The sequence below is a fragment of the Coturnix japonica genome, chromosome 25 (assembly GCF_054131305.1).
Source record: "Coturnix japonica strain WE chromosome 25, WE-NBRP24, whole genome shotgun sequence".
Lineage (NCBI taxonomy): Eukaryota > Metazoa > Chordata > Aves > Galliformes > Phasianidae > Coturnix > Coturnix japonica.
In genome coordinates, this window is record NC_140687.1 from 5,666,982 (window position 1) to 5,682,013 (window position 15,032).

Sequence of the window (15,032 nt, forward strand, 5' to 3'; positions counted from 1 at the left end):
TAACAGCTCCATATGGCCAGTGCGTAAAGCCAGTGGAGAATGGAGGCTGACAGTAGACTACCGTGGCCTGAATGAGGTCACACCCCCACTGAGTGCTGCTGTGCTGGAGAGCAAATAATTCAAATTCTTCTATGAGCCAGTTTTGCTATTAAGTGAAGCAAAGTAAAAGGGCCTGCCCAGGAAATTCAGTTCTTAGGTATAAAGTGGCAGGATGGATGTCATCACATCCCAACAGTGATTGACAAAATCACTGCCATGTCTCCACCAACTAGCAAGAAAGAGACACAATCTTTCCTGGGTGCAGTGGGCTTTTGGAGGATGCACATTCCAAACTACAGCCTCATTGTAAGCCCCCCTTATCAGGTGATGCAGAAGAAGAATGATTTTGCATAGGGCCCAGAGCAGCAGCAGGCTTTTGAACAGATTAAACAGGAGATAGCCTGTGCCATGGACCTGGGGCCAGTACGGACTGGACAGGATGTAAAGAACATCCTCTATACTGCTGCTGGAGAGAAAGGTCCCACTTGGAGTTTGTGGCAAAGAGCCTCAGGAAGGACCCAAGGCCGACCCCTGGGATTCTGGAGCTGAGCGTACAAGGGGTCTGAAGAGTGCTACACTCCAACTGAGAAGGAGATCTTAGCCGCGTATGAGGGGGCTCGGGCTGCTTCCGAAGTAGCTGGTACTGAAATGCAGCTCTTTCTGGCACCTCGACTGTCAATGATGAACCGGATGTTGAAAGGGGAGGTTCTCTCCACCCATCATGCTACCGACGCCACCTGGAGCAAGTGGATTGCACTGATTAGACAACAAGCGCGGATGGGGAACCTCAATCGTCCAGGAATTTTAGAAGTGATCATGAACTGGACTGAAGATAAAAAGTTTGGAACATCACCAGGAGAAGAGGTGTCATGTGCTAAAGCGGCCCCACCATACATCGAACTACCAGAAAATGAAAAGAAATATGCTCTTTTCACTGATGGATCATTTCATATTGTAGGGAAGCATCGGAGATGGAAAGCTGCTGTTTGGAGCCCCACACGACAGGTCGCAGAGGCCACTGAAGGTAAAGGAGAATCAAGTCAGTTTGCAGAGGTAAAAGCTGTCCAGCTGACCTTAGATGTGGCTGAACGGGAGAGGTGGCCAATGCTTTATCTTTATACTGACTCATGGATGGTGGCAAATGCCTTATGGGGGTTGTTACAGCAGTGGGAACAAAATAACTGGCAACGGAGGTGTAAACCTATTTGGGCTGCTGAACTGTAGAAAAACATAACTGCTCAAAAAAAAGATATGATTGTAAAGGTGCGTCACGTGGATGCACACTTGCCCAAGAGTCAGGCTATTGCAGAACAACAAAACAACCATCAGGTAGGTCGAGCTGCCAGAATTGAGGTGGCTCAAATAGACTTGGACTGGCAGAACAAGAGTGAATTATTTCAAGCTTGATGGTTCCATGAGACCTCAGGCCATCAAGGAATGGACATAACATATAATTGGGCTAGAGACTGAGGGGTGGACTTAACTATGGATGCTATTGCACTGGTTATTCATGACTGTGAATCATGTGCCATAATTAAACAAGCCAAGAATATGAAGCCTCTCTGGGGGGAAGGCCAAGGCAAAAGTATAAATATGGGGAGGAGTGACAGGTGAATGATGTCACCTTGCCAGGATCTCATAATGATAAGCGTTTTGTGCTTACCATGGTGGAAGCAACCACTGGGTGGCTTGAAACATACGCAGTACCCCATGCTACTGCCAGAAACACAATATTGGGTTGTTAGAAACAAGTCCTATAGAGACATGACACCTCAGAAAGAACTGAGTCTCATAATGGGACACATTTCAAAAATTCCCTTAATAAATACTTGGGCCAAAGTTCATGGCATTGAGTGGATTTATCATATCCCCTACCATGCACCAGCTTCTGGTAAAATTAAAAGATACAATGGGGTGTTGAAAACTATGTTGAAAGCAATGGGTGGTGGAACACTGAAGCACTGGGAAAAGCATTTACATGTGGTGCAAGGATGCTGTTAAAGTTCATATCCCACATGTGCCCTGTGTCTCATCACAGGATGTGGGGTGTGAGAAGGGCCCAGTCTGAACAAGCAGTCAATCCCAGTGAAACTCTGAACTTCAGATCTCTCAGTTCCAGTGCCCTCCTGTGCACACTCTCCCATAGTTTGATGTTCTTTATGTTCTGCATTGCCCAGAAGTGCACCCAGTGCTCCAGGTGAGGCAGTAGCAATGCAGAGCAAAGAGGGACAAACCTTTCTCCCACCCAGCTGGCAATAAATTGCTTGATGCACTTTAGGGGACTGTTGGCCTTCTTGGCTGGCTGGGCACACTGCTGACTCACTTAAAATTTTATGTTGAGCAGGACCCCCAGTCCTTTTCAGTCAGACGTCTCTCATGTGTCCAATATACAGACAGTGTTTATGTCCAGGGTTGCCCATACCCAGGTGCACAATCAGGCACTTGTTCTTGTTATACTTTATGCACTTGGTGCTTAGTACCAACTGGTACCCACTTCTCTGACTTGTCCACATCTCTCTGCAAGTCCTCTCCACCCTAAGTGGAGGCAACAACACCTCCTCATCTGGTCTCATCAGCAAACTTGCTCAGAACATCTTCTAGTCCTGCATGCAAGTCATCTGCATAAACATGAAAGGAAAGTGGCCCTAAAATGGAACCCTGGGGAGCTCTGACAGTGACCATCTACCAGCCCAATGGAACCCACTGACTATAATCCTTTGGGACAGAACTACTGGCCAACTGCTCACCCACCACTGCTGGTGAACCTGAAAGGCAAAATGTCAGCGTGCTGGGTCAAACAGAGAAACACCAATATAGTTACATATAGCTGCATCAATTTATTGCCCGAAAGCCAGACTTTTATAGGAGACAGACAAGGGTGTCCAAAAATCACACACGCTAATTGGAGGAAAGCTACTGCAATAACAACCCTATAACCCCCCTTCAAAGCCACGAGCCATTCATTCTTTTCCTAGAGATGTCCTTTGTTCTCATGCTGTTTATCCTGCTCCGCAGCTGCTGCTCTGTGAACTCCTTATCTCAATCCATGGCTGCTGCTCTGTAAAATTCTTCTTGTATTACAACACACCACGTTCTGTTTCTGTCTAGCTGTATGCAGGAATTTCTGTCCAGAAGGGTGCTGGAGAAACAGTATCAAAAGCTCTACTGAAATCCTCAAGGATTACATCAACTGCCTTCCCTTGTTCAGCTCAATGGATAAAGGTGTCATAAAAAGACCTGAAATTAAATAGGACCTTCCCCTCTGTATCTTGTGTTGTCTGTGACCTGTCCTTCAGTTGTTTTTCCATAACTCCCACCATCATTTTCTCCATAATTTTACCAAGCACTGTAGTGAGACTGACAGGTCCATAGTTGCCCGTGTCATCTTTCTTGCTCTTCCTTACAATGAGACAACATTTGCCAGCTTCCTGTCAACAGGTATGACCCTAGATTTATTAGATGCCATTGAAATGCGAGCCCAGAGCATGCTAAAGTGTCATCAGTGCAAGAACGTAGATGTGCCATAGCTTTGCAATGCCTTGAAATCCAGACTATGCCACAGATGGAGCAGAGAGGAAGATCTGCCTCTTCTGTTCTGAGCTCATCCTTTTGATAAGCTGAATATCACTACATACTCCATGGGGTCAGGTGCAAAAGACACAATGGGTGCCCTAAGCACGTGGCTGAGGTGGTATTTAGGATGGCCAAGAATACCTCCCTTCTGGCCCTCAGCTGATGCTCCAGAAGGAGGTGTCTATCTCATAGATTTTCCGTCACAGTTTACAAGCACTAGCACAAAACTAGGATCACCCAAGGCACCTTGGGCATCACTGAGAGACTGTGTATGAGTAGTGCAGTCCCTGTGGAATAAAAACCAAGGATTCAGATGAGGGACTCACACACAGACACCTCACTGTGCACATCTGAACTCAGCTAGGTGAACTTGTAGCTCCTGTGGTTCTTTGAAAAACTGATCCCAATTCAGCCCCAGGGTTTCCATCTGAGGATGAGATGCCTAACGCTAGAATAAGGATGGGATGGTCTGTTGATAACAGGACAAATGGAAACGGATTTAAATTAAAAAGGGGAGACATAGGTTAGATGTGAGGAACCTATATTTTTACACAGCAACACTGGAAAAAGTTGCCCTCAGAGGCTGTGCATGCCCAATGGATGGGATCCTGGGTTTACTCTGGGTTTACCCTCACGTCAGTCCATGTTTCTACTCATACTTTTGTCTAGGTGAACTCTCACTTTACTCAAGGTTTTACTCACAGTTTACCATCAGGGAGTGTGATCGGGAGATGGGCTGGTGGAGTGACTTGCTGGCATCCCCGAGGGAAGGCTGCCAGGCAGATACCCCCAGAAAAGTGGTTGACTCCCTGCCCTGTCACAGTCAGACAGACCTGACTGATGAGAAGGGTTGGAAGAGAGTCCCAACTCAACATCACAGGAGCCCCCCCATGCCTGCCTAGCCCTCGACCCCTGATCCATCTAAGCAACAGGTTTGACACTCTGAAATCTGAAGGAGATAAGAATGGGGAGGCAATGGAGGATCTGCCTAGGAGGAAACCTAATGCAAGGCAGTCACTACCAAGCCTTGTGACTTCCTCTGCCATGAAAGAAAGAAGGGTGGCCGTGGTGGGTGACTCCCTTCTCAGAGGAATAGAGGGCCCCATTTGCAGACTGGACCCCAGTTGTCAGTAAGTCTGCTGCCTTCTTGGTTTCAGGTCAGGGACATAATGAGGAAACTCCCAATGCTGGTTAGGTCCACTGATTATTTTCCACTACTCATAGTTTAGGTGGGCAGTGATGAAATTTCTTAGATAAGACTACAAACTATAAAAAGAGATTTCAGGAATTTAGGCCATTTAGTTCACAAAGTGGGAGATCAAGTGATATACCTTCAGTGGCAGTGAGGGACACAGAGCAGGCTTGGAAAGCAAAGCAATGAACAATTGTCTCAGAGGTTGGTACTGAGCCAGAAACTTTGAGTTCTTTGATCACAGGACAGTTTACTTGGCCCATGGTCTGTTATCCATGAATGGAACCCAACTGTCTCAAAGGGGGAAGTGAATCCTAGCATAGACGGTAGCGGGGCTTATCGAAAGAGCTTTAAACTAGCTACGATGGGGGAGTGGACAAAACAGGGCTTACCAGAGATAAGCCTAGGGAAATGCTGTTTGAGCTGGGAGAGAGGCAGATGCCTCAGCTGAAGTGCGTCTACACCAACGCACGCAGCTTGGTCAACAAGCAAGAGGAGCTGGAAGCAACTGTGCATCTGACAAACCATGACCTAGTTGCTATTACCGACCCATGGTGGGACCACTGCCATGACTGGAGTGCTGTGATGGATGGTTACAAGCTCTTCAGAAGGGATAGAGGAGGAAGGAAGGGTGGTGGTGTGGCCCTTTATATTAAAGAGAGTTTTGATGTTGAAGAGCTTGGGCTTCAGAATGAAGTGCATGTTTGTAAGGATCGGGGGAAAGGCCTGTAAGTGTGACATCTTGCTAAAGGTTTCTTATAGACCGCCTAATTGATGGGTGAGGCATTCTATGAGCAGCTTACTGAAGTCGCAAGATTGCCAGCACTCATTTTCTTGGGAGACTACAACTTCTCTGATATATGCTGGGAATATAATAAATAGCAGAGGAATCAGTCCAAGAGGTTTATAGATTGCATGCAAGACAGCTTCCTTACACAGCTGGTATGAAGTCCTACCAGGGGTGGTTCCTTGCTAGACCTGCTCTTCACTAACAGTGAAGGACTGGTAGGAGTTGAGAAGGTTGGGGACTGTCTTGGGCAGAGTGGCCATGAAATGGTAGAATTCTCTATTCTTGGAGATGTCAGAAGGGTGACTAGCAAAACTACTATCCTGAACTTCTAGAGGGCGGACTTTGACCTGTTCAGGACACTTGTAGCACAGGTCCCTTGGGAGTCGCTCCTTATGGGTAAAGGGGTCCAGGAAGCCTGGACACTCCTCAAGATGGAAATCTTAAAGGCACGAGATCAGGCTGTCCCTGAATGCCATAAGGTGAGCCATAGGGGAAGAAGACCAGTGCAGATGAACTGGGAAAAACTATTGAGACTCAGGAAGAAAAAGAGAATCTCCGTCCTCTGGAAGAAGGGGCTGGGTACTTGGGGAGATTACAAGGAAGTTGCTAAGGCATGCAGGGAGGAAGTTAGGAAGGCACATTAATTCCCTGTCCCTTAATCCATGCCCAGAGCTTCTCAGCCATGTCACTGCCAACTGCAAGCTCCATGCAGAGTTCAAGTGGGACACAGAGGGCACAGCCTTCTGCTGGGTGGATGCAAGTGTTGGTGGAACCAGATGGGACAAAGCCCTCCCACCATGCCCTCCTGGGAAAATGGCCACCCCAAGAATGGCAGTCTGCCTCCTCCATGACCCCATCTGAAATGCTCCTGCACTGATTGATTATAGGGCTTTAAACCAGGTCCAAATGGGGAAGGGTGGGGAATTGGATGTGACAGAGAAGGGCTGAGGGATATTGTTGCTGTTGGAGATTGAATGGAAAGCCTCTGAGTTGTTCTATAGGATTGTGTGAGGATTCCTCAGAGAAAGTCTTGTTGCCAATACCCCGTCCTAAATCTTACTGTGTACCCTCTGGGGGTAACCCCAACCTACTGCTGCCCTAAAGTGCCTGTAGACCAGTGCGGGTAGCATGGGAAATAAACGGGACAAATCAAGAGAAAACCACAGAGCTTTTCCTTTCATGCAGGCTGCTGATTCTGAGCAAGGCCCTGAACATCAGTACCACAGTGTAGATGCAAGACCCAGACAGGCTAAATCAAAGCATGCTTCTGGAAGGGGATGCTTTCTGAAGAATCCTTACACTAATGAGAGGACCACAAACATTCACTCAGCGAACTCCAAATCTCTGTGCCTTTGCAGGCCTAGGGTCTTGTTTGGTTCACAGAGACACGGTGGGTTGATTCTCAGCTCTGTACTGTAGCAAATGGGGTACAGATTCTGCATGACGGATGGGCAAGGAAGAAGAGAAAAGGCTGCTGCCATCCATGAGAGGGCACTGAGCTCTGCCTGGGGATGGCAGAGGAGCCAGCTGAGAACTGATGGAAAGGGCTCAGAGAGGAGAGCGGCAGATTCTGTTCCTTGCTTCCTGATCAGGAAGAACAAGAAGAGGGGACAGGCAGGAATCTGAGTTACAGCTGGGATGGAATTGTTTTCTTCAGACTGTCTGCTGTGGTGCAGTGTTTTGGTTCTAGGAGAAAACCATTGATAACACTCTGATGTTTACAGCTGCTGCTAAGCAGTGTTGTACAGAGCCAAGGCCATGGTCAGTGGAGGGCACATGGAGCTGGGAGGGAACAGAGTGAGGACAGCTGACTGATAGTGGCCAAAGGGACGTTCTCTATCAGCTGACAGCAAGCAGAAATTGTATTGAAAGGGGTGGGAGTTCATCTCAGTCTCTTCACTGCTCAGGGCCCAGCTGAGCATCAGTCTGGTGGTGCTGAGCAAGTGCTTGTGCATCAGTTGTTACATACGATTCTATATCAACGGATATATAGTGATTACTATTACTCCTCTCCTTTTATCTCTCTTAGTAAACTGCTTTGTTACAACCCAGAAGTTGTACTCTTTTTCCCAGTTCTCATCCCCATCCCACTGGGAATGGGGCAGTGCACAAAGCACTGTGAGCTGCTGAGCCACATGTTGGGTTCAACAACCACAGTCATTTTGGTGCCTGATGTGAGGCTCCAAGGGTTGTGGTAACAGCACATCTGTCCAGAGTGGACAGGGCTTTGTGGGAGTTGGAGATGTGCAGGCCATGGTGCTGATAGTTTCCCTATTTGTGAAGCTTGCTGAGTCTTCTCATGAAGCTGCATTTCACAGCTCCTTGCTTGCTGCTTGTTTTCCCTGCTGCATCATTTGTCAACTCTGGATGCTGGATTAGGGTATTTATTTTGCTATGCTGTTTGACCTTGGTTTGTACCACGATAAAATTGGCAAAGTGAAGTTTTGTGCACATTCAGCTCTTTGGACATCTTTGGGTTTTGGAAGTAATATTGTTGGTATGATTAGGAATCACACATTTTACACTGTCGTCTCTGGGAGACCAGGGGTATTCAAGGAGAGACTGGATATTGTGTTGAGGGACATGGTTAAGTGGGAGCTATTGGTAATAGGTGAACGGTTGGATTGGATGATCTTTCAGGCCTTTTCCAGCCTTGGTGATTCTATGATTCTAGGATTGAGGTTAAACAATTATTCAGGAATATCAGTGAGAGATCTGCCCCAAGGTGAGAAGGCTCTGCATGGCAGGGGGTGTGGGACAGTCTGGGCAGCTGCCTGGAGTGGTGGGCACCCCCAGGGCTTTGGAACTTCATCTCCGAGCAACTGCAGGATCCTGAGAAACTGGTAGAATATTGGAGACAGGTCTGCTGTGGCACTGGTAATCCTAAAAAGGCCCAAATGACTGCAGTGTGCCAGGGCCTGGCCCACACCTACTGAGCTGTGTTCAACACTATTCAGCATCTTCAAGGGGAAGAGAGCTGGATCTGCTGACATTGCTGCAGCCTCTGCAACTCCTGGCACAGTCCCTGCAATAGCTCCAAGTTTTTGCTACACATCCTGCAGTTGCTCCAAGCTCTGGACAGATCCCACTGTCACTCCACCCCTCATAAGGAGCTCTGCGGTCACTTATGCTACAGGTCCTGTAGCTGTTCCAAGTATTGAGATAAGAAAATTAAGCAAACCACTGAGTGCTGCTGTAGAGACGACGGGACTGCTGTGAGACACACAAGACCTTCAGGCCTGTAGAAATGAGAGGACTCGAATCCTCTGTGCACTGTATCAGTGTAAAGAGAGGAGGAATGAAAAGAACTAGTTGTGCTTCTATCTGTGGCTGTACCTTCCCCAAATCCAGACAAAGTTGGATAAGAGAAGAGCTAAGGAAAAGCGTATTTTGAATGCTATTTATTTATCTCTTAACCTATTCGGGGAATCTGGTTCCATGTTTACATGAGCTCTTGGAGTGAGAAAATGGATAGTAGGTGTGAAAGAAGTGAAACAAATTTTTATTTATAAGTTCAATAACATTTTTTTGCACGTTGCTATATCTCACATAATCAATCAATCAAAGATGCATAAAAGATGAAGAACCATCACTGGGAATCATGCGATGAAGATGTGCACTTTATTGAAGCGGGAATAGTGAGTATTGCAACACCTTCCTGAGAGCGTGCTTGATCTCCCTGTTCCTCATGCTGTAGATAATAGGGTTCAGTGTTGGAGGAACCACTGAGTACAGAAGTGCCACTGTCAGATCCAGGAGTGGGGAGGGAATGGAGGGGGGCTTCAGGTAGGCAAAAGCACCAGTGCTGAGAAACAGGGAGACCACGGCCAGGTGAGGGAGGCACGTGGAGAAGGCTTTGCGCCGTCCCTGCTCAGAGGGCATCCTCAGCACAGCCACGAAGATCTGCACATAGGACACAACTATGAAAACATAGCAGCCTACGTCTAAACTGATAGTAAAAATGAGAAACACAACTTCCCTGAGATTTGATTCTGAGCAGGAGAGCTTGAGGATCTGGGGAATTTCACAGAAAAACTGGTTGACAACATTGCCTTGGCAGAGAGGCAGTGAAAACGTACTGGCAGTGTGCAGCAGGGAATTGAGAACCCCAGTGCCCCAGGCAGCTGCTGCCATGGTGGCACAAGCTCTGCTGTCCATCAAGGCCCCGTAGTGCAGGGGCTTGCAGATGGCAACATAGCGGTCATAGGACATGATGGTGAGAAGGGAATACTCTGCTGACATGAAGAAGGTAAAGAAAAAGAGCTGTGCAGCACATCCTGTGTAGGAGATGGCCCTGGTGTCCCAGAGGGCGTTGGGCATGGCTTTGGGGAGAGTGGTGGAGATGCTGCCCAGGTCGAGGAGGGCCAGGTTGAGGAGGAAGAAGTACATGGGGGTGTGCAGGCGGCGGTCGCAGGCTACGGCTGTGCTGATGAGGCCGTTGCCCAGGAGGGCAGCCAGGTAGATGCCCAGGAAGAGCCAGAAGTGCAGGAGCTGCAGCTGCCGCGTGTCTGCCAACGGCAGCAGGAGGAACTCACTGATGGAGCTGCTGTTGGGCATCTGCTGTTGTTGGGCTTGGAGTCCTGCTCAGAGTGCAGAAGATAATGACAAGTCCAGACCATTCTCAGAGGCACTACTCCTGCTATACTATGAAATGTTTTAATTCTCCTACAACAGTGTACATTTAGCACCATTACTTGCATTTAATTTCATGTATTTCAGCATTCCTTAAGCAGAAGCAGCATATGGAGCTCTAACCTTCCTCTTATTTTCTTACCCCTTCTCCCTGGATATTTTCATCTGTTTCATGTCTCATATCTTTACCCCAAGTGCTCTTAGAGCCCCCTACCCGAGCTTCTGTGGCATTCAGTTTCAGTTAGAAAATGCTGATTGATTGTAGGATAAGTGAATTATTCATGCCTACAGAAAATGAAGATAATTCCATCCTTCGAGAAAGGGGAGACTGAAAGCACATCATGTGTGAGTATTCACAAAACAAGCAATTGATTGATGAAAAATTCTCAGAACTCTTATTGCCCCTTTTAGATTTCTGACTCCAAACCTCTTTGCCTCAGAACAGGAAATGGAAACCCCCTGCCTTGGCTCTCCTCTTGCAAAGTGCCCTCAGAAACATTCAGTTGTGCAGTGGAGCTGTGATCCCATGCCCCAGGCAGCAGCTGTGGCAGCACAAACCCTGCCGGGGGCTCCTTACCCCACACGTCTCCCCGCAGCGCCCTGGGCAGCTCCCCGGGCAGGCTGAGTGCTGAGCCTGGCAGGCGGCAGAGTCCCATACCCGGCACACAGCCCCTGGGGCACAGCAGGGACCCTGCTCTGCAGGACAGCCCTGGGCACCCGTCTCAGCTGGAGCAGAAAGCTTTTTCCACAGTAAAGAAACATGCAGTGCCTGCATCCAGATCTCCTATGGGATGTCCCAGTTATAGTTACCCCTTAATTAAAAGCAGCTCATGGTCAGCTGTGAGACTTACCTTGTCATGGTCTGTGAGCAATGCTCCTGCAGTGAGTTCACAGCCCGCTCACACCACACACATCCTGCAAGCTCTCTCCAATTTCTCTCCTCTCCTTCTGTCACCTGCAGGCTGTGCTGTGCACGAGATCTGCTCCTGGGCACAGCTGTCTCTCTGCAGCTCTGCCCACTTTTATGAGCTCCCTGTGTCCCAGGAACCTGGACAATCAAGCAGCAGATTATGTCATTTTTATCCTTCCCACTCATTTCCCCTGACATGTCCCTGGGTCCTCATGGCCAACAGCTCCTGAAAGACAACAACATCATGACTGTGCTTTGAAATCCACTCAATTAACCACCACATGTCCAGTGGTCAGTGACTGATTGGAGACATATGGGGAGTGCTCCCAGAGATCGTTTGATGAAACAATAAGGGCAACCAGACAAGGAAGGCGAGGTTTGGACTTTCCCTGTGCAGGGCAGTGATCCAGCTGAGGCAGCGCAGGAGTCTCATCCCTTGACAGAAATCCTGGAGCTGAAATGGGATTCGGCTCCCCACAGAACCACAGGAGCTGGGATTTCTCTGGTTCAGTTCAGAAGTGCACAAGGAGTTGCCTGCATGTGAGCTCCTGCTCTGAGTCCTCGGTCCTTCAGCTGGGAGGCAGCAGCTCACACACAGACACTGGGTGATGCCCAAGGTGCCTGGGCTGCTCCTGATGTTTGCAAGTGCTTGTAAACCGTGTGAGAAATCCCTGAGATAGACACCTCCTTCCTGAGCATCAGCTGAGGGCCAGAGAGGGGATAGCACCGGCTGTCCGGTGAATTCACTCACAGCTACAAGAGCAGCACAGGGCCTTCAGGAAAGCCATGCCCATGGTGTGTCCGTGCTGCTACGTCACCTCCAAGACCCACGATCGGTCTAATGTTTGTGTGCCACCTTCTGCACACTGATTCTATAGATGAGCTATCCAGTCAGGCAATGTCCAGTGATGCTTTTCAATTAGGATATTTACTTCTGTGCTTTTGCACTAATGCAAACACCAACACACAAGAAGCTAGAAATCTTGGTAGAGCTGCAGGCCTGAGCTCCTGTTTGGACCATGGGGACACAGTTTAATGGTTTCCACAACTGCACTGTAGCACAAGGGGGATACCGAGTCTTTAGGATGGATGGGCGAGGAGACAAAGAAGGGCGACTGCCCTCTGTGAGAGTTCACTGAGCTCTGCCTGGGGATGGAAGAGCAGACAGGTCAGAGCTAATGGAAATGGCAAACAGAGGAGACCATCAGTGTCTTTTCCTGTCTTCCTGATCAGGGAGAGTAAATGGAAGGTGCCCTCTGCAGACAGATGGGAATCTGATGTTGTCTGTCCCTTGTCCCATTTGGTGGCCTTTGTCACTCCATTATCTGCGGCAGGGACAGCACAGCAGGGCATGTGGCATCCAGCAGATCCATGGAGAGCACAGATGGCAGCTTCTTGACCAAGCAGTGGAGGAACCAAAGAGGAGAGGTGCTCTGCTGGATCTCATACTCTCCGGCATGGAAGGACTTGTGGGAACTGTGAAGGTGAAAGGGGCATCAGGCCATGTGCAAGATGCAAATGTATCTCTTTTAATTTATTTATTTATTTTGAGGCTGTAAGCTTAATAGTTGATCATAAATGTCAATAAAACTGAAACAAATAATTGAAGACAAAGATGGAAATCAATGAAAATGTGTTAACCCTTCTCAACATGAAAAATTCTCATGAGTCTTGTTCCATTTTAAGTTGTAAATATGAATCTTTGAGGTGATTTGATGTCTTTTTTTTTCTTTTACTGAAACTACAATATTTTCCAGAACTGTGTTCGCTGGACACAAATGCCTTCAGGTTCAGAGACACAGACAGCGGTGCCAGTGCCAATGCCCTGTGACTGTAGCCTGGTGCCCAGCACTACTCTTCCCTGCTGCCTATTTGATGTGCCTCATCCTCCAAGTTTTTTCAGCTCTCCTAAAGAAATGGCCATGGTTAAGGGCATGTTTTCAGCAGGCCATTTGGGCACACACTACTCCCACTGCCCTCCAGATTTCTCCATCCCTTGCTCTTTGTTCAGTCAGATACCTCCCAATTATCTGTCTGATTTCTGACTTTCAGGGGGATTACTGGAATTTGTTCCATCTCCCCAAAGTCTGATGGAATGTGTTGTCAACTCCTTCACTGTGATTTGATCTATCCCTTCCTATCTATTCTTTTTCTTTTTCTTCTTATACTTTTTCTTTTTCTCAATCACTGTCTCTTTTTTATTAAGGCACGAAGTCTGAAAGATGTTCATTAATGTCAGTAAAAGTGAAAAACAGAGTTGGAGACAAAGATATAAATCAATGAGAATGTGTTAACCCATCTCAATGTGTGAAATACTCACAAGTCCTGATCAGTTTTAAGTTGATACCTCTCAACTACCTGGCTGATCTACCCCAGGAAGATTACTGGAATTTGCTCCATCTCTCAGAGTCTGATGGCCTCTGTTGTCAACTACTTCACTGTGATTCAATCTATCCTATCCTACCTCAGAATAAATCATTTCTTTTAAAAATATTCCATATGAAAGACAAACTTCAATAGATGCCGCTTGAACATGGCATGCAGTTGATCACTGTGTTTTACTGTTCATTCAATTGCATCACCTTTCTTTCCATTTGCTGGCCAGATAAAAAAGAGAAATCTTTCCTTTTCCATGTGTAGCTGGTTCTCTGAGGAAAGCCAGTGGGAGTTGGTGCAAAGCAGTTTTAACACTGAGCGGATGAATGCAGAGGAGAAGAGTGATGTGAAGAAAAGTGATGCAAGTCCCATAGGTCCATTGTGAGCAGAAATTGGGTGGGGAGGTTGAGAAGGACCTTTGTCAACACAGTAACAGTACAGAACTCATTGGGACATCCTGGATTGGTATCAGTTGCACAGTGCTGCTTTAATGTCTTCTTTAAACCCAACTATAAATAAATAGACAATAAATTTATACTGGATTCTTTAAGCTCTCTCCAGATATCCCTCCTTTTTGCTGAACAAGTTCTGATAACCTGAAGAAGATAACAAGATGGCATAAGGCACAGGAGATTCTTTAGGTTATAATGGGCCCCAGGGTGCATTTGATGCTGAGTTCATCAGCCTCTAGTGCAGAGAGAAGTTTGCACAAAGTGCTCAACAAGACAAAGTCGGAAGTAACAGTGAAGTTTCTTGGAGTATTAATGGGCCCACTGAGGGCCATTACCAAGTAAGCTTCCCAAGGGACTTGTTAGAGAAGATAACTGGAAGCCATGACTACAGGCAGGCAAAGGCACTGGCATGCTAAGAAACCTCTCCTTTGCCTTACGAAGCAGACAGGTCAAGCCCTGACTGCAAGACCAGTGGTAGAGAGATCCTGTCTCTCATGTTGGCTCCTGGCATTTCCTGGGGCAATGGGTTGGAGGTCCGTATGATGTTAAATGAAAGACATGGGGACAGAAGATCCCAGGCTCTACATGTGGTGCAAGGACGCTGTGAGGTTCATGTCCCATATGAGACCTATGTTTCATTGCAGGATGTGAGAAGGGATGTGAGAAGGGCCCAGTCTGAACAAGCAGTCAATCCCTGTGAAACTCTGAACTTCAGATCTCTCAGTTCCAGTGCCCTCGTTTGCACATTCTCCCAGAGTTTGAAGTCCTTTATGTTCTGCGGTGCACAATCAGGCACTTGTTCTTGTTATACGTTATGCACTTGGTGCTTAGTACCAACTGGTACCCACTTCTCTGACTTGTCCACATCTCTCTGCAAGTCCTCTCCACCCTCAGTGGAGGCAACAGCACCTCCTCATCTGGTCTCATCAGCAAACTTGCTCAGAACGTCTTCTAGTCCTGCATTCAAGTCATCTGCATAAACATGAAAGGAAAGTGGCCCCAAAATGGAACCCTGGGGACCCCGACAGTGACCATCTACCAGCCTGATGGAAAAAACTGACTATAATC